Here is a 20,695-nt window from a genome sequence, read left to right on the forward strand (position 1 = left end):
AGGTCTCGGGTTCGAACCCCGGCCGAGCCATCCCAAAGACTTATACTAATGGTACTAACGGCTGCCTTGCTATGCGCTAAGCATTAAGAGGTTAGTGTTAGAACTGTGGTCATGATAATGTGACTGGATGGGGCACAATGCTAGATGTCTGCGGCATAATGCCCCAGTGTTAGACATTATTATAAACTCCAACACTGCAGACATCGCAGTGATATGACTGAAAAGTTGTTAAAGCTACGTTACAGGAAAACAAATCCAAATCTTTTCATCATCTATCTCTCGGTAAACCAGCCAATCTGTTATAACAATAATTTCATGTTCTACACAGCTGTTTAACCTTTCTTAGAACTTTTATATAAGGTTGTGATATATTACAATTGTTCCATCAATAACAAGTACAAAAAGTTATGTTTGACAGAAGTTTCCATTCGATATTTAACAAGCGATTCCGTTCAGTACAATATTTCTATTATAAGCAACATGTGCTAATTAAATGGTTATGTATTTAAATGCATCATCTAAATACTATAATAATAAAATATGTAATTTAATGCATTACGCAAGACCATTTTCGTTCCAATGAACGATTGCTCAGACATAGATATGCTGAATAATGAATTTTTAAAATCTCGGTATAATTATGCGTATAAAACAATTCTCCTTTATTTCTTGCCAGCTTCGAAGCTAGTGTAATCGGCTAAACGCCGTTTAATTTTATCTCGGTAATGCTCTCAATTTTGATTTTGTTTTTAAATAATTGTCATTTTTGACTCTCCTTATACACTTCAATGTTACTCATGGGTGAACTAGTTAAACACGGTAAAGGGCATTTACTTACGTGAATTTTTGCCTTACGCTTGTGTATAATCTGACTGAGACAAATACAGAAGTTGCGGAAAGGATAACGCTGGATATCTATAATGCGAACATATTGGTATGACCAAACATGTAAGTCTCGCGAGCTTATGACTATTCCAGTACTTTCACTTTTCTCTCTGGAGGTACAAACTTATGTTTATTAATTGCAAATTATTACTACTTATTTAAATACACTATGAATAATCCACTTAGGGCCTAAAACAAATCACTCGTCCACTCATTTTGACAGGATGAACGCCGAGTAAAGCTTTACTAGATAATTGTCAAATGGCCAAATGTCGCTTTACACCTTGAAAATTATTATGTGTACATTTAAACCCTCAACAAGCGCTGAAGTTCAATGTTGCTAAACATTCAGGAGTGCATCATTGATAAATAAAATAAACTTAATATTCCTACTTGCTGTCAATCTTGAACATGTTTCAATGGAAACGATTTATTTTTTTGTGTTCTATTCTGTTTATCAAAACGGGTAAATATCATAAACATGCCACATGTTTTCTTCTGGAAATGCATGTTTTTATTTGAAGTGATCTGTCCATATATACTATATATCATCGACGACAATGCACTTAACGCGAATAATCGTGTCATGTGCAATGATGTGACATAATCATCCTTTGGCCCAGTATGGTTTTACTCCTTGAACATAAAACCCTTAGCAAGTGCCGAAGTTCAACATCACATAACATTAAGGCATGCAACACTGACAAATAAAATACATCTAATTTGCCTATTTGCTGTATGTCTAGAACCTGTTGTAATGGAAAAAGACTTATTTTTGTGGGTTTTTTGTGTGTTTGTTTAACCCACGTCTCAGGAAAGCTTGATACTAAAATGGGTACATATCATAAACACCCCGCATGTGTTCAACGTGAAATGCACGTAAATATTTAATTTGCATTGATCCTTCCATATATACTATATTTCATCCATGTACTCGGCGCCAATAATCTTGTCGTGTGCGCAAATATGAAGCTTGACCAGCAAGATAAACCCTCCGAGATTGTTTTCTCAAGGATGGCACAATAAAACATACGTATCCTATGTGACCCGACGATACGGAAGATGCCAAACGTAACCCAGGAAAATTGTAATATGTGTAAGATGTTTCGCCGGTTGTCGTGCGAAGCCTTGCAAATGTGTGTTGGACCTGGTGTGCAGTCGAAACTTCATGGTGAGAAGAATTTTGGGACCCATGTAGCTTCCTCACAATTGACTTAACTTGTGTAGGAAAAATGTACCGCTCGATTTACGACACGAACGCGAACACGTCACACCCAAACGTGTAAAGAAATATCAGCTACAACAATGAATACAATGCCGAAGGAGGAGAATATCGATTTGTCAGAGGTTGCTTGCCGTCAACATCATGAACACCGAGACCTTGCACTCTTTAATCATAGACTGATTGTAGACATCGGTGATGTAAAAAGCACTGACGATGAGTTCTTAGGCGCTTCCTATTCTTCGTGAAATCAATGCCACGATGAAGAATGGTGTTCTAGATACAACCCGAGAATCACCTCAATAGCATCGATCTTGTCAATGATGCCACAATTCCACATGGCTGTTCGGACGCCGATCGCCGAGGAGGAATCCCGAACACTCAAGATCACATTCAAGGAATGCATGGTAAAGCAGAGATGTAAGTATCTACAGGCTAAATAGAAAGAGGATCTTTTAAATCTGAACTATGAGATCTTTAGCTGTATGTTAATCTGAACAAGTCTTTGATGTTTGTAGTCAGACAACTATTGAAATAGAGAAAACGTTTACACGTCATTGTTCAAACCGGCTCAAAGATGTAGAAAACTTAGTACAGGATAGTTATAAAAAGAAACTTCGAAGCTAAATTAGAAATTACGTGAACTATTGGCCATAACGTGTTCTGCTCAAAATATTGTTATTTGGACCCTGCTTGAGATTTACGTCTTTGATCTGCATGGACACCAAGTGGAAATAATTGAGGAAATTCGTTGAATGAAATCGCCCAAATAAGATGGTCTCTTGGGATCTTTCCAGCATAGAGATTACATGAGACACATAATTTAGAATATGCGATCACCTGTCTAAATTATATTTATTTGTATCCCTTTCAGAGGTCTTGTATTTAAAGATCTGTTCAGCTACGATATTGAATTAGAGGAAACTGGTTCAGTTGTGTGTACGATATACACTGTAATGGTTGCAAAAGATGGAATAATCATATGAAGCATATGGGCAGATACATACTATTGCCCACATATGAGTGGAATGAGTCTATAAATGCAGGAATTGATACTAAGCATAGCAATCAGAACATCGAGTAAAAATAAACTTAAAATCTTAAGTGACAAAGAGTTCTAAATAATGGACATAAAACAAATTAAGAGTATATACTTATTTTAATTTTAATTGGAGATCAGCTAAAGTAGTTAATTCCTTCCCATTTAAACAAATCTACAGAGGTGATTACATAGCAACTGATATAATAATATATTTTGGAATGTTTTTACAATTCAGTGCAGTTTTAACAACGTTTAAACATACACTTTTCAACGATATGAAACTGAGAGTAGCGATGCTGAGCAACTACAACAACTTCAAATGAGTAATGAGCAAGTCTTTAAATTTGTGTACACGAAACCACTGACAATTCCTAATCACTGTGTACTGTATTGTGATCGTTAAATATATTTCAAGTATTACTTGATAGGTGGTGTAGTAAAAGGCACAGGTTTGGAATTGATATATTTAAAGAAATCCATAATTAACTGTGGAATACGACAAACAACCTGCAAGCAGTGAGTATGAAGAGCAAGTTCTAGAATAGTAGTTACAATATGTCAAAGAACAACGAATACATTTCCAGAAATGCTATGGGGAAAGTTCTTGAAGTTCACAGTAGTAAATGGCAAGTGAGATAAAACCTGTATGCATTTCCTTCCTCTGTCTTTGTAAGGTGTCCTAAAATATCGAGGGCTACGAGTTTCTCTCCTTTTTCCTCAGCAGTTATGGCCTGAAGTTTCGCTCGGCGCTTCTGGTTCTAACTTTTCTGCTAAGAGCACACGGAGCTAGACGCACAATACTCACGAATATCGTCCCTCATACAGGAACAATATTAACATTTGCTCACTTTACTGAAAGTTTTGTAGATGCATTTATGTCTACCGGTAATCCATCATGGCGTTGCTTTAAGACTTCTCGCAACCAGCTGTACGATACGACAAGGAAACTTTTAATTGGCTTGCCGGAACAATCTAGCCAAACTCTTACAATCATCTCGTCTAAAATCTCTAAAACATGATATGCCCTCCATGTCGCCTAACGTCTGCGCTATACCCATATACGTCTTCATAAGAGAGGCGTTACTGTGCTCAAATCCAACTAAGTGCTTGAGACAAAGTATTATATTGTCTCTGTATCTCTCCAACGTGTATCATACGCTATCAGCATAACTTTATTTCCTGTAACAAGCAAATGGGTTTCTTGACCGAGCGATGTCAAACCTTGGGGCGATTCCGCTAGGTCATAAGTTTCCCCTGATTCAAAAGACCTCTATACAACTGCTGTTGTAAACTGGAAAGTGCAACACATCCATTCTATAAATAATTTTACTCTAATTAATGCAAGACCACAAATCTCACAACTACCCAATTGTCTGTCAACTATTTAAGTTTGAGGACTATATGCGCAGCACCGACTTCTCATAATCAAACAAGTAGTCACACAAATCTAAGACATCCTTAAAACGGACCGCTATAAACAAAAGCGCATACTCAAAATGTATTACATTACACACATATGTATATATATATATATATATATATATATATATATATATATATATATATATATATATATATATGGGCGTGATATGAGTACTCAAACTAAAGTAACATGGATACAGTTTGTAATAATACGATAAATATATTGAGACATTTTGGAATAGACTAGCTCGGAATGTCATCATCAAGTATCATTTGAACCGAGCGACATCCAACGGGAGTATAATGGTTAATTACGGTCCTACATACATGCCGCCTACGGGATTCAAATCATCGCCTGCAGAGATTTGTGGCTTAGTAGTGCAATGTGCTAAATGTTATTGCTTGGCTCATTGAATCGTTAGCAATTCATTGTGTTCACCTTTTTTGTTTGTCGAACTGGAGCGGAATCGTTCTGATTTCTTTTCAATTTCATACGTGAACACTGTCGAGTCGTCCTTTACTAGTATATACATTTCGTACTATCAGTAACAGTTAAAGAAAACCAATATTATGTCGTATTTCCCAATTGAAATAACTTAAAATATACTTTCCTATCAAATAGTCTTGTCCATAGTTTGTTATAACAATGAAAAAGGACTAGTGTTATATGATTCGTTCACTAGACTCAACTTCCCTCCTTACACCGGCCAAGGTAAACTTTGCTGGAATTATAACAGTTAGCAGTAATTGCAAATGGTGATCCTATAATGCTTCCATTGCACATGCGTACTGAATGTCAACAATCCGACAAAGCCGCATTGCGAAAAAACTATAACAGAATGGAGCTAAATCATAACATCTCAGAAAATCCAAGCGCCATCGCGACTAAATATGGCCATAAAGTGTCAAAATAAGACCGTTGCATTTTCAACCCCGTTTTGTCTTGCTGATGTGGCATTTTGTCGGAATGTCAATTTGTCATACTGGAACATTATCGGCTTACGACTATATGAAATGACCAAAAATCGGCCACCATAAATTATCCTCTGAACTTAACATGATAACCATCTTTCTAGACTGATAAAGAATGAAATGCAGCAACATAAGCGTGGCAATGGATATGTTTTTGTAATAGGTTAAGGCCATTAGGTGATTTCGCGTAATATTTCATTCGATATTAGTTGATATCTTGGTATGCCTGCTGTATATATGATAAAAACCCTATCCCAAATTAAATGAAATTTTTAGTTGAAAAATTTAAATGACTAGTCCGATGTAGTGCCAAAATATATTTACTTGTTACAGATATATATATATATATATATATATATATATATATATATATATATATATATATATATATATATATATAATCTCCTAGAGAAGAGGTGCCTAGAAATATCGCTTTCGATGATGATGAAATACGGCGAAGTGTTATTAAGAGCGTTACAGTTAACCTCGAGTAATAGTTACGACATTGTAAAGAAAGAACAGTATTCCATGTGACTAGTGTGACTCCTCCCTTTATTGTATCGTACACTAACAAGAACAACAATATGAGAAATAGCGGAATAAAATCAATGAGATAATTGAATTGCGATTGGTATAAAACACGTTCGTTTTTGTGGTTATAGCTGGGATAATCGCTCTTTGCCTTTTTCATAGAAATCATTACTTGACAAGCCTCAACAATACATTTCATAGTTTTCTATATATTTAGAAAATATCACAATTTTGAATATTCATTGGCCTACATATATAGATGTTTCCAAATTAGATCAGTATAATACAACAATAAAAATAGAATAAGTTTGGGCTTGTTGCTCAAAAGAGCACCAAAGCGTTCAACCTGAAACCTCAGAATAAAAACTCATTCACTTCAGACTTATTCAGGTGAGAACTTAATGCAATATTTAAATAGATGCAGGGAGGGGGGATAACGTATCTAATTCATGTCGGTCCTGTAAGGACGCAAATTCTCCATCATTTGTACAAGATATTTCAAGGATCTTGACCAAAATAGACTTGAAATAAGTAAGTATTCGGATGTACGCGTGTGGAGAAAACTCTAATTTTTTTTTTTTTTTTTTTAAGAAGACGCTCACATTCGCTCTCTTAATGACGACATGCATTTCAAAACAGCATTCAGTGCCTAAGTATTACTGACCTTTCTAAATTCAGCAATTAACATAATCACTTAATTTAGAAAGAATCATACATATGCATTTCGGTACAAAAAGGTCTGAATCCACTTAAAATCGGATAATAAATACCGTATTTTTTAACAATGGCTATGGAATTGTTAAAGTTAGGCTTACGGGTGATATACACCTTTATCTATAACGTATTCACGGTAGCAAGCAAAACGGTTTAAACAGAGGGGACATAAGCCAATTTGTAATGCATTTGTGGGGGAAAAGATGGTCTTATTTCCCAATAAGTATGAAATACCAGTCTGAGAAAGAAACGTCACCTCGTAAATAAAAGAGCATTCTATCATTATACTTTTTTTAATTCGTCTGGATTTGTAGAAATAATATATATATTATCACGTGGGTTTTGTCACCACATTAGTCAGGTGGGAGGTTTTGGGCCATATAGCCTTAATTGAATAGTTGGGCTATTTATCTGGATGCAGAAGCGATTAAGTCATTCCTAAATCCAAATGTATTATTGTTCTTAATTAATTTCAGTATATAAATGTATGTAATGTTGTGTTTAGTTTTAATTTGAGAGGTCTCAACTATTAAAATTATTTATTACAATATGTTGATAAGGACATTTTCTATTTAACTGGCGCCTTTATTGACCAGTCTTTTGATGAGATCAATTTCGCTCCTGATATTGATGACTCAAAAGGCATTGATCATGAACATTCTAATATGGGTGACAAGAAAATCACGGAAACAATATCCTGAGAGCTTCTGTTTATTTCAAAGGATAATTAACGAAATGGAAGTCACGCTAGTACCAGTTTGTGATTGTGTGAATCATGGGGTTCTTTTGAGATAATGGAGATTACATGTGGTACTTGCTGGTGGCGTGTGGTCAATGAGATATCAACAATTATTCCTAGGTCAAAGCAACAGGAATTCATTGGTCTAACCAATGAATCTCCATCGGAAAGTCATTTATGTGATTCCTGTAAATACTGTTCGCACACTCGTGAAATCGCAGGAAAAACCTACAAGATACCGTAGGTTCATCTGCCAACCTATTCCTGCATTTGACAAACCATTTAGCAGAATAATGGTATTCTGTGTAGTTCCTTCACCTAAGACTAAGTCAGTCAAGCAACATTTGGTGACCATAACGTGTGCTTCCAAGATTTCCAGAGGGGAGTTCTTTTAAGAAATATTAAACCAGAAACCATCATTAAATCTTTTTACCATTACACTTGTTGTCGTCCCCAATCTGTTTAATCTGATGAAGGGGAAAATGTTATATCTGTATTTTCCAGCATCGTATGAATTCGGCAACCAATAGTTCAAATATTCTGCCAATCACCCTGAAATCAAGGCGCTTTGGAAAGATTTCATCAAAATCGTAAAAGTATGATACAGATCATATTGCTTTGATACAGGGAAATATTGTAATGAATATGCACATTCGTTTTTTGTGAATCAGTTCATGAGTTATTAGGACCGCTCTTGTGGCCTAGTGGTTAGAGCATCCGCCTCGAATGCGGGAGGTCGTGGGTTCGATTTCCGGCCGAATCATACCATACACTCATACTAATGTTACCTCGCATGGCGCTCAGCATTAAGAGGTTAGTGTTAGGTCTGGTCGGTCTGGTGTCAGTGATGCCCCAGTGCTCGACATGACTTTACACTGCCACACTGCAGACATCGTAGTTAAATGACTGAAACCTTTTAAAGCTACGTTAAAATTCCAAATCAGACACACACACACACACACACACACACACACACACACACACAATAATTATTTAGTCCTTTTGAACTAGATTTGTACATACTGTGTGTGGATCATTGTACGTAGCCAAAGCATAACTGCTTTCAACCAAATATACGTAGGTTAATATTCATGGCTATTTCTCTGATTTCAAATAAAAGTCCTCAAAGAGTGTAATGTAGAAATACGTAATCTTCACTCTAATTGTCTCTGTCTAACTTGATATCGAGTTATGACATAAATACAAAAAAGGAGGTTTCAGCCTGGTGTGGCAGAGTTCTGGCTATATTGCCGATATCAAAATTACCCACTGGCTAAGTATCATCGTTCAAAAATAGGTAAAAATAACCGTAAGTGACTTAACCTATATAACCAGGAGGGTGATAACAAAAACAATTGTGCCATTTAAAATGTGAAGGAGTACTATGATATAGATACTACTGTTGATTATCAACTCAGTTTAGTCGTACCTGTCCCACAGTTGTGGATTTAAAAGATGGCGTTCGATCAGACTTTAGTAACGTTGCTTTAACCAGTCTTCGGAATTCAAAAATATTAAACATTCTCGATCAGAAACTTTCATATTTACAGCTACAAGAAGATTGTGAATTAAAACAGATGTTATGTGTCTATGAGCACTTGTTTTCAGATATTCCGACAAATACAATGTACCGTGACGTTAAAAGTGTAGATTCTGCAGCTGTGAAACAGTATCCTTACATGTTGAATCCTATTATGCGTGAATGTTTGGAAAATGAAACTCAACATTTTCTGGAGAATAATGTTATTGTACGAAGTAAACGAAATAGGATTTCACTACGTATTCTTTCGCTGAAACTAGATAATACTTTCCGTATGTGTACAAATTATAGAAAAGTAAACAGTGTCACCAAACAGACTCGTTTCTATAACCACATATCGATGAATACATTGACAAAATCGGAAATGCAAAATAAGTCACCAAGTTTCACCTTTTCAAAGGATTGTGGCAAATTCCATTCACAGAAAGAACAAAATGAAATTTCGGCATTTGCAACTCAAGATGGACCATATGAATATTAAACCATTTGAATCTTTCTGCATTTAATAAACATGATTAAATGTTGTCTTCATAATTGTGACATATAAATATATGTCATCACCGACTAAAACTACAGGTGCAAATATAGTTTAGAAACCGTTCTATGTGATACAAATTTCGCAATTACTTCGGGTTCAAGTTTGCCTTACTTACAGCACATTTTTAGGACGTGTTAAATCTGTAGACGTTAACGTTACTCTTCTCACTGAATGTATTGTACATATCTGTGAAATGCAACTGATACAAATATTGGGTATGGCTAGATGTTGTCGGACATTTTGCTCAAATATTTCATAACTGATGTATCAGTTACACCTTTTGCTGAGTACGAAAACCAGGCTTCATTGCTCTGAAATGTCAGCAGGATTTTGATAAATTAAGTCCATACTTAAGAGTGCTCAGTTTCTTTCAGCTCTAAATTTCAGTCTATCATTTAACATGTCTGTTGATATAAATGATGTAAGGGTTGTTGGTGTATTGGTTGCAAAAAAACAAAAAGGCAAGAATCGTCCAGAGTGCTGGCTTTGTTCAGATAGATACATTATACTTTCACAGCATTTTATTTTACAGATAACATTTTACATCATTACATTTTACATTATCTCGGTGTTAATTGGACGAAAAGCAAACGTCTCTATAAAACACTTATATAAAAACTACCTTTTCTAAGATTACACAACCATTCTACACACTTTACAGTCATAATATAATCTAAGAAACAATACAACCAAACACTATATCGCACTCAGGGCTAGTCATGCAACGTAAGACGTCACCCCTGATATTCACACTTTTATGTTGCCGCCTTATTGCTTTTATAACGGCGTTGTGTAGAGTATTCCGAGGTCGAGTAACATAAGAAAGAGACGTCAAATTTTCAGGAATATCTCACACACTTGGCAGCCCATATTGACTCTTTTCCGCACAATAAAGGAGTGTTGCTTTAGTCGGAATATACTTCCTCTAATGTCATTTTTCTAATACATTCAAAAATGCAAATTGTGACAGAAGCCACACACAAAATACACAAGAAGAACAAGAAAAGAAACGTGTTTTCTAGTTCCATTGACCTATAATTAAAGAGAGAGAGAGATATCAGACGGAGTGGAAAGTGTTATACCTGGATCCAGTGGTGCAAGCAAGCTGTTACGTTCATGTAAACCTTACCATTAAGACACAAATTATTGCCGGAATGACAGGGTGGGACGGACAGTATCATACCTGTAAGATTACAGATCAAACTGGATAGCTGTCTGAATCCTACATGTGGATGCATTATAATGTAGCTCAAATACATATAAAGGGAAATATTATCATGATACAGGTTAGACAAGTTTTAAGTTGTTCCCTGTCTGAGATTCGAACCTGGGTCGGAGGGTTACGGCATTAACTGCCTTGTCTTGACGTACCAAACTATAGACACATCGATCATGCGCAAGTCTCCATTAGAGGCAGCAACATAGTCATTGATATAAGCACTTTGTGCGTCGCAGCCGAACGAAGACGAAACACTTACAGTCATACATATGAAGGCGTACAGAGATTAGTATAACTAGTGCAAATATACATCAGACAGACTGGAACGTACCAAGCGTGAAAACTGAACTATGATGCATGCTGATATAGGGTGAAATAGTGTGTGATGTATCTTTATACTTATCTCTATACCTACCGACCGCTCCGGTGGCCTAGTAGTTAGAGCGTCCGAATCGGATGCGGGAGGTCGTGGGTTCGATCCCCGGCCGATTCATACCAGAGACTTAAAAAATGGTACTAACAGCTGCCTCGCTTGGCGTTCAGCATTAAGAGGTTAGTGTTAGGACTGGTCGGCCTGGTGTCAGGATAATGTGACTGGGTGGGATATCATGTTACATGTCTGCGGCATGCTGCTCCAGTGCTAGACATCACAATAAGCTGCCACATTGCAGACATCGTAGCAATATGACTGAAACATTGTTAAAGCTACGTTAAAAATCAAAATCACATCACATCACATCACATCTATACCTACCTATTTCATCTTACATCTACATACATGCATTTCGTTGTATAATCATTTTGTAAACACTGGGGTGACATACGAGTTGATTTGGGGTAGTGGGCACCCGCACATAGGGGCAAGGGGGGCCTTCCCCATCCCGATTTCGCTTTATAGTTAAGTCTAGCACTGGGACATCATTTCGCAGACATGTAGCATGGTGTCCCACCCATTCACATTATCTTGACACCAGGCCGACCAGTCATAACACTAACCGCTTAATGCTGAGCGACAAGCGAGACAGCTGTCAGTACCATTTTTGTAAGTCTTTGTTATGACTCGACCGGGGATCAAACCCAAGACCTCGGTCGTCTTAGGCGGGCGAACTAACCACTAGGCCAACGGAGAGAGAGAGAGAGAGACAGAGAGAGAGACAGAGAGAGAAATATATAGAGAGATAGAGATTTAAAATCGATACGCCTGACGATCTTAAACTGTACACTTCACGGAGTTTCCAGTGCTATCCCTGGATCCAGTGGTACAAGTAAACTGGTACATTCAGGTATGCCGTACCATGCAGTTATTTATTACTGGAATGACGGGGTGAGAGAGTCGGTACCATACAAGTAAGAGTTAAAATTTAATTACATATCTGTCTGGATCCTAGAAGAGGATGCGTGATAATATACCTTTAAAGTATATAAAGGGAAATAATACTATCATAAATGTTAGAAACGTTTAAAGTGGTTCCCTATATGAGATTCGGACCTGGATCGGCGGGATACAGCAATAATGGTCTTGCCTGGGCAAACCAAACCATATAACCCTCAATCATACGCACACTGAATCATACGCACATTGCCAAGATAATATAGAAAATTGTCCCTTGCATAAGCAAGTATTTCTGCGTAACGGACACAAACAAAAACGACACAGTCACAGCGACTCCGCATGACAGAAATCAAGGCTTGTAGAAATTAATTTAGATAGGTGCAAATAAATACCAGGCAGAGTAGAAAGCACTATCTGTGGATACTAAACAAGGATGTTTTCTAATATAGGGTGAAATAATGTATATTTATACCTGTCTCTATACCTATATATCTCTGCTGACATGTACATACATGTATTACGTTGCATAACAATTTTGTAAACTCTGAGGTGGCATACATTTTTATCTAGTGGATATAGACGCCGACACATATGGGCAAGAGAGTGGGAGGACCTCCCCCACCCCGATTTGACCTCTAACCATGTTTTGTCCTACATCTATAAAACGTAAAGCTGACCACTGTATATTTGCCCCCACCCCCAAATAATTATTTAGGAAATTACATTATACTTTCAACAGACTCACAGCAATTCCGCATGTATATGACATAAATGAAGGCGTATATAAATTGATATAGATAGGTACAAATCTACGCCAGACATATGTACAAGAGTATGCGTGATAATATAAAGTGAAATAATGTATGGTGTACATTTATACCAATCTCTATACATACATATCTCTGCAGACTTGTATATACATGTATTTCGTTGTATCACCATTTTGTAAACACAAGCAGATATACAATTTAATAAAGGGACCTTACATGTCGCATAAGCTTAGGTTGGTAAGGAACGAAACGTTATGTCGTACTTACCACAAGCAAGCCCCTATGTCATTTTCACACAAGATTCACTATAAGCGACGTCGCAGAACGAAATACTTCCACTTTAATATAAACACTTTACATGAATTCCTCGATAAGTTTACTGACAATTATGACAGGTATGTTTGGAACATTCAGCCGATTTGTGCGTTGGTAAAGTCAGTAATACCTATCACGACAAAAATAGTCGCTTGAGATAGTTGGACACTATTTATAACATTCAAACGACTACCTAACATTGGTGCGGTTCAATACGTATGAAATAACTAACAGTGTGTGCATGTATTGATAATATCATGTCAGTGACAACGTTAGTGAAAAAACAGACAAGTATGTATAGATATATATATTCAAGGGTCATATGAAAAACTTGGCAACTGTTCAATGACTTGAAACTTAACGTTGATTACTTGAATGTGGGTTTTATGGTAAAAAATAACAAAGACAATCTAGCGCTACTGAAAAGATTACATGGTAAAGATTTATATATTAAAAAGGGTTTGTTACCAACGAGTGACACAAGTACAAAAAATACCATAACGATGAGATCGTGAGGATAATATATGAAGTTCCTCGATGAAAGGGGGATGCAACTAGTTAATATAAGATATAATAATATAATAAGAATTAGGGTGATCAACAGTACAAATGTTGTTTAAAGTACTCAAAGGAACCATGATTGCACAAAAACCATATATTAGAATAAACATTAACTTCCTTAAAAGATTTAAAGTACAAAGATATATTTACCGCATAAAAAAGTTAATTCCTCAGCGGAACCTTGTAATAAATGATCTCGTTTAGGTTGGGGATCGACATAATCTATCATATAGTCTTCAAAGTAAAGGGTTCATTACGAGAGACAAACTCGGGTGGGTTCTTGCTCTTTAGTGTGTAGCGATGGGTTATGTATACACAGCCTATTCTAATTCGTTCAATGACTACCTCGATTGTACGGCTTGTTCTGAAAGTAGGAAGCCATACTCCTATTGTAGTTTTTTCACATGGATCTAATTGTCAGCATCATTCCATGATGCCTGCCACTTATTACAAACTTATTTTGGTAAAACCATGTTTAAAACCGATGTATGATATTTAAAAATAAGATGGTTGTAGAGATAGACTCTTTTAGCAACACGAGTCGCTCTTTGAATCCGTTTAATATCGACATAGCTAGGCAACCAGAAATACACTATGTTGTGAGAGGTACACAATTCGGTATGTTTGATGCGAATATTGGTCAATAATAGGCTTTCCACTTTCATATTGAGTAGTGACTGATGTAATAATAGTGAATCGTAGAAGGTAATACAGTTTTAAATATGTTTGCTTTCGATATATTTCAGGGCAAGGTATATTGCCATAACGTCTGCTAAAAATGTCGATACACTATCTGTGAAACGATGTTTTGCAGTGATTCCACAAATAAAGGCTGCAATAACATTTTCTCCGTCCTTTACGTTCCTTGTGTATTTCTGAAATTGGGAGAGAAGTTCGTTATAAGAGTAAATTAAAGTGGAAAGCTTTGTCTGACTTGTTTCTTTCACGAGGAAACAAAAAATAGTTTCGGTTGTTTTAGAAGTCCGTAAGGTATTGTATAAACAGAAGACTTTTAGATTTTTAAAAGGCATACGTTTATTTTGTTAAAACTGGAAGATATTATGAGACAGGTAGGAATGACTTTTTTATCACGTTTTGTATTTGGGTGGAAAACAAATTCAAAAGGAGGGTTTACATGGTCGGTCTCAGTTTCAGGGCATATTGTAATGATACTTTTTATTCACGATGTGATAAGAAGTGTGTCATTCGCTTCAGTCAAAAGACGTTAACGTTCAAGCCTTGCATATATACAGAGAGAGTGAGACAGACAGACAGACATAGAGCTTACACCAGACGGTTTAAAAACTTTACACAGGTTGGAGTGGATAGTGCTATCAATGGATCTAGTGGTGCAAGTAAACTGGTGCATTCGGGTAAACCATACGATGAAGACATGTATTGATGGAAAGGCGGTGTTTGAGGGTCGGTACCATATTTGCAAAAGTTAAAATCTAAATGCAACATTGCCTGGATGCCGCACGTTGATGCGTGATAATATAGATTTATATTATCTAAAGGGAAACAATGTTATCATAAATGTTAGAAATGCAATGTGGTTCCTTATTTGAGATTCGAACCTGGGTCGTCAGGATACGGCAAAAACCGCCTTATCTGTGTTCACCAAATCATACACCGCTCGATCATGCGTACATGACTAAGAGAGTCTAGAAAACATTGGCACTTGTAAAGGTAAGCATTCCTGCGTGAAAGAAACACGAAGACGACACACTCACATCAATGGAAATGAAGGCTTGAAGAAATTTATATAGATGGGCATAAATCTACACCAGACAATTGTGGAAAATACTATCCGTTGATCCTACAAGAGTATGGGTGATACTATAGAGTGAAATAATGTATGGTGTTCATTTATACCCATCTCTATCCATATCTCTGCAGACGTGTATGTACATGTATTTCGTTGTATCGTCATTTCGTAAACACTCATCACAAATACAATTTAATATAAGGTCCTTACTTCACGCAAAAGCTTGGGGGAATAAGGAAAGAAACATTATGCCCTACTTCCCACAAGCACTCCCCGATATCATTTACGCACCAGATTCACTATAAGCGACGATGCAGGACGAAAGGTTTCCACTTAAATATTTACACTATACATACATCCCATGATACTTTTACTGGCTATTGTGACGGTGCATTCAATGTGCTACTACCTTATCTGGTACGTTTGAAACATGCACTCTATTTGTTCCTTCGTAACGTCAATAATACTTAGCCCGACAAAAAATATCGTTGGACACTATTCATAAATTCAACCGACTACCTGACATTGGCATGGTTCAACACGTCTGTAATATTAACTAACAGTGTGTGCAGGTATTGATAATAGAATGTCACCCACAACGGTTGTGGAAAAAACAGACATGTATATATAGACAAATATGTTCAAAAGGTAATATTAAATACTTGGCAACTGTTCAATAACTTCATACTGAACGTTGATTACTTGATTATGGGTGCACCATAACTGTAAGACAATCTAGTGCTACTGAAAAGATTACATGATAAAGATTTATATATTAAGAAAAAGGTTTATTACCACCGAGAGATACAAGTACTAAAAAGAGAAAACGATGAGATCGTGAGGACAATATATAAAGTGGGTATAACAAAATAATAATATAATAAAAGTTAGTGCGATTAACATTATAAATGTTGTTTAAAATACTCAGAGGAACTCTAATTGGACACAAACCATATATTGGAATAAATAGTAACTTCCTTCAAGAAATTTAAAGCACAAATATACATTTTCCGCATTAAAAGGTTAATTCATGTGCCAAACCATGTACTTAACGATCTCGTGTATGTTGGGAAACAAAAGAGTCAGCCATATAGTGCTTTACATTGAAGGGTTCATTAAGAGAGACACACTCGGGTGGGTTCTCGCCCTTTAGTATGTATGGATGGATTATGTAACCATTGCGTATTCTGATTCGTGCAGTGACTACCTCGACTTTACGGCTGGTTCTGAAAGAAGGAAGCCATTCTCCTATGGTAGGCTTGATCACATGTGGCTTATTGACATCATCATTTCACGATGCCTGTCATTAACTAAAAACTGATTTTGTTAATGCCAGGGTTAAAATAGGTGTATTATATTTACAAATAAGATGGTTGTAGAGATAGGGCTATTTTAGCAACACAATCTGTTTTTTTATTCCTTTCAATATCGACATATCTAGGCAACCAAAAATCCACTATATTGTGAGAGGTACACAGATCGGTATGTTTGATGAGAATACTGGTCAATAGTGAGTTTCCACCTTCATACTGTGTAATGACTGATATATTATAGAGAATTGTAGAAGGTGATAAAGTTTATAATATGTTTGCTTTCGATATATTTCAGGGCAAAGTATATTGCCCTAATTTCTGCTAAAAATGTCGATACACCATCTGTCAAACAGACAATTGCAGTGATTTCCACAAATAAAGGCTGCAATAGCCTTTTTTCCGTACTTTGAGTTTCCTTGTGTATTTATTAATTGAGAGAGAACTTCGTTATAAGAGTAATAAAAAGTGGAAATCTTTGTCTGAATTATTTCCTTCACGAGGCAATGCAAGATAGTGTCGGCTGTTTTAAATGTCAGTGGGGTATAATATTGAACAGAAGACTTTTAGAGTTTTCAAAGGCAAATTTTTGTTTGTTAAAGCTGGAAGATATTCTGAGACAGGCAGGAATGGCATTTGGGTTTTTTAACACGTGTTTTATTTGGGTGGAAAACAGATGCAAACGCAGGTTTCACATCGTCGGGTCTCAGTTTTAGGTCATATTGTAAAGATAATGTTTATCCATGATGTGATAAGGAGTGGGTCATTCGCTTCAATCAAAAGACGTTCATGTTTAAGCCTTGCATTGCGTATTCGTTTCATCGTTTTAGAGACACATCTCGTCAAGCCAGTGGGACAGTCGTTCAAAGGATTTGCGTTATACGTACCTGCGAACACGTGTTGTCGGGTATTCTTCCCAAGTTTTAGGGATATTACCAATGGTCCGTTAATCATTTAAAACTTCCCAAGCGATCAATTAATGAGGGTTTTGTTAGATATTTCAAACACTGGAATTGTTTTTGGTCCCGGTGGATGTAGCATTGGCTTTGTTCAAAGCATCCATAAGTTCCAAATATAAGAACAGTTCATTATCACTTTCTGAATTTACTTGATGAGACTTTTATGTGTATATTCTCTCTGCGACTGTTCGTGTACATGCTGCAAACGACTCCACATTACACATGTCATTCTCTCAGAAGTTCATAATATATGTAGAGCGCTCCCCCAACACCCCACCAGAGTATATGATTTAATTTTGGTTGTATAGTTGACACATGTAAGTAGCAATCAAAAAAGGGTCCTTGTGAATAAATCTCATGTTTTTTCCCGACAAAACGGTATTCACTAGTAGCAGAGTCCCATATTATCAAAGCCCTCCACCCAAATTAAAAGTAACCCATTGAAGCAAATGCATATCGCATTTTTGGAACACAGCAACCAATGTTTTGTTGAAATACAAGAACATGAATCATGCAATAATTATTCCTAAGACGTGACTAATAAATAGTATAGTTTGAAAAGGTATGGAACGAATCTGACAGCTTCATCGAGGTCAATCATCAAGGGGTATAATGTTTCCTTATTCTTATAACAATGGTATATGGAAGAAAGCAAATTTGCTTTGCAATCATTTATCTCTTAATTTCGTTGCTATACGAATAAAAATAAACATTTTTACTACCCATTTCTTTCACTTAATGCAACAATTTTAAATTTAAGTTGACTTCACACCTGTGTACTATTACTTCTAATTTCCCCGTAATAGAGCCATTGTATACACAATATTTCCACAATGCACAAATTTGTAAGAAAGAGAAGACTAAGAATTACTGCCTTCCTTGCATGCATAACATCAATGTTACGTAGCTTTTTTATGAGAACATCATACATAATAATATCGTTCCATATATTACGTAGGGTAAGTTTCTTTAAAACAAGAACTGCTTAGGTTTTCGTCACATGCTATATTAATTAACAAAAACCTTGCATATCTTTTAATTCCAATTATTTGGATGATTTTAAATTCCTTTATATTGGTGTAAGGTTGATAAGTGCAACATGGGTTATAGAAAACATTTTTCATAATGGTCGAAAATAAGAAAAGTAACTGTATACATTTTCATATTTCTTTTAATCACTACATAGGTATTAGCATTGCGTGATTTAATTTTGGTTGTATAGCTGAAACATTTTTGTCACAAGAAACAAGCGTCAACACTTTTATTGTGAACAATTCTCATCCACCCATAGAACCGTATTCATTAGTAATGTATTCCCACTCATGACCAGGTACCCCCCTCCCCCGTCTTATGAAGGAACTTGAATTATTTTTAAAATGCACATTGCACTATTTTAATATATCAAACAATGTTATGCTGAAAAACAGTATCATGAAACTTGCTACAATTATTACTGAAATGTCATTAATATATTTTACAGTTTAAAAAGGGATGGAACACATCAGATTCAATGAAGTCAAAGGTGGTTAATATGCCGGGTTTGTTTTGAGAGTATGATGTCATGTAAAACAGAAAATAATAATTGTTAAAACTTTCGTATTTGTTTTAAGTCGGCGCTCAACAGTTCCATATTTTGAAGAGGGTTACATTTTTAAAGAAAGAGATTTTCCCCGTTTTCCTCGAAGGTTTTAACTATTTAAAAAAGACAATGTATATCTTAGGTATTGTTAAAAGACATTGCATTTCCTTTTATTTTGGTGAATGATCGACGGGTATGCTATGGACTACATAGTATACAGCTTGACCTTACCTCAGATGTGAATTTGTAGAGAATAAATCAAACTGCTAGATCCGCTTGGTAATTTTCGCTTCATGGACTTCATTGGTAAGCCGTATATAAATAGCATATCATTTCTTTTACATTTTATGTATTTGATAACTCATACATTGCATTGCAAACAGCTTCTCTTTGCACGTGTCTCTCTCTCTCTCTCAGAAGTTCATAATATATGCGGAGCACTTTCTAATCCTAGTCCGAATCAGTCAGTTTAGTAGAGAAATCAGCATCACTAACTACATGTACTATTTCTGCCATGTTGGCAATGCATCTTCCGGTTTGGAGACTTGATTTGGATACCAAGGTTGGCCCAAAACTTAGTTACAGCCAAGGCGCATAAACCGTTACAATTTTCAAAACTATTATAAAAATCGTTCAAAATGTTCTTTAAATGTGTATATGCTGAAACGTTTTGGGGTCATTAGGCGCATCGTTTCACCACAGAACACCGCTGAACACATCCGATTGCACCAATTTTAATGCCGTTTTCCCATGCAGATCAAACGGTTTTTAATAACAGGTTCAATGCAGATAATTTGGACCTTCCACACCCATTTTGTTTTGCACTCCTTCCCCCACCCCCTCCATCCCAAGAAGACAATTGCTTTCTTGCATTGATTTATTCAGAATAAATTCATTACACATGCTTCATAACAAAACTATAACTGGTACAGATATGTTATTCTTTTTCCAATATCAAGGATCACTGATTATGAAGAAACATTTCACGTAGTAACAATCCCAGCAAGAGACTTCACACTTGCATTATTTTTGAATTGCATATCCAACAATTTGTATATTTGAATAATATCTACAGAGTGATTGACATTCAAATTTAATAACGAATTGAATCAATAATAGTTATCACTGAATGAAATACATATTTCAGCCTTAGAATGAATTCCAGGGAAATAACCGTATACACTCAATTGCTATGGCTTAAAATAAAACGATAAACTTGTACTAAAAGAAGATGTGAATAAATTCACCGAATGCATGTCTCACTGAGGAAAGATTT

The 20,695-nt window shown here is 36.0% G+C and overlaps 1 protein-coding gene across 1 annotated transcript in view; it reads right to left on the reverse strand.

The window, feature by feature from the left end:
- The window catches only part of LOC149774240 (uncharacterized), a 53,762-nt gene extending 40,294 nt beyond the window's left edge, over positions 1–13,468 (reverse strand). The window contains exon 1 of the mRNA XM_089945550.1: positions 13,195–13,468. The gene's annotated coding sequence lies outside the window, so the exon portion shown is untranslated. The remainder of the gene's footprint in view (positions 1–13,194) is intronic.
- Positions 13,469–20,695: the final 7,227 nt, after the last annotated feature.

This window comes from Sinohyriopsis cumingii, unplaced genomic scaffold, assembly GCF_028554795.1.
Source record: "Sinohyriopsis cumingii isolate HCF-2022 unplaced genomic scaffold, ASM2855479v2 utg000360l, whole genome shotgun sequence".
Taxonomy (NCBI): Eukaryota; Metazoa; Mollusca; class Bivalvia; order Unionida; family Unionidae; genus Sinohyriopsis; species Sinohyriopsis cumingii.